The sequence below is a fragment of the Cucurbita maxima genome, unplaced genomic scaffold, assembly GCF_002738345.1.
Source record: "Cucurbita maxima cultivar Rimu unplaced genomic scaffold, Cmax_1.0 Cma_Scf00020, whole genome shotgun sequence".
NCBI lineage: Eukaryota > Viridiplantae > Streptophyta > Magnoliopsida > Cucurbitales > Cucurbitaceae > Cucurbita > Cucurbita maxima.
The window spans coordinates 2,753,242-2,754,466 of record NW_019272036.1 but is presented as its reverse complement, the minus strand read 5'-3'; positions in this window follow the sequence as shown (position 1 = coordinate 2,754,466).

Here is a 1,225-nt window from a genome sequence, read left to right as displayed (position 1 = left end):
TAATAATTAAAATTATTATCAAATATTAAATAATTAATTAGGAGGCTTTATGACATAAATCCCAACCAATTAAATTATGGTCAGTTGTTATGTCTCTTCCAATTTTTGAAATACACGTGTTTAGATGAGATTTTTTTTACCCCTTTCCTACTTTAAATGAAGCTACAAATTTTTGGAGATTCATTTGAGAGCATAAAGTGACAAAAATACTACTCAATCGTTAAAATAAATTCTCGAGATAAGAATATTAAAATTCACAATCAACTTTATGGGTCTGATCAGCAAAATGACTCAAAAAGACCATAATAGTCCCTCAAAAGTTTGGTGGTAACTTCATAGATAATCCAATGAGATTTATGCTTAAAGTCGTGTAATTAATTATTTAATTTATTTTTAATAATAATTTTGATTATTCTGTTTACAATATAATATTATTTGTGGTGCGAAAAATGTAAAGTTATTAGTAATATTAAATATTATGTAGTTGGTATGATCATGTTCAAATAATAACGTACCAGATAATATAATGATAAGATTAAGTAGCTTCTCTGGTTAACACAATTGATCAACTCTAAGAATTAATTGATTAATATTTATTTATTATTTTTATAATAAATTTTGAAAGGTTGATTTATCATTTATTATTATTATATTTATAATAAATTTTAAAATTTTAATTTGTTTTTGCTCACTTTATTATTTATATTTATAATAAAGTTTAAAATTGTTGAAATTTGTCCACTAAATAGAGAATCCCCATCTGGTTTAGGGTAGGTTTTTAAGGTGCCCCAACTTCGTGGGGAATATAATTCTCATCTCTGGTCTTATGTTTTTAGTGTTAGATGAACACGACTCTCCACAATGGTATGATATTGTCCACTTTGAGCATAAGCTCTTATGGCTTTGCTTTGGGCTTCCCAAAAGGCCTCATACCAATGGAGTTAGTATTTCTCACTTATAAACTCATGGTCATTCTCTAAATTAGCCGATGTGAGACTTTCATCATCCAACACCTCCCCTCGAACAAAGCACGCCTCCCCTTAATCGAGTCATTCAACCTAACATGGTATTAGAGTCATGCCCTAAACTTAGCAGTGCCAATAGATTGGCAAATCCTCGAATGTCGAACAAAGGACTCCAAAAAGAAAAAAAAGAGTCAAGCCTCCTCGAAGGTACGAAAGCAGTAAAAAATGACTAAGACTCCAAATGAGTCGAGCCTCGATTA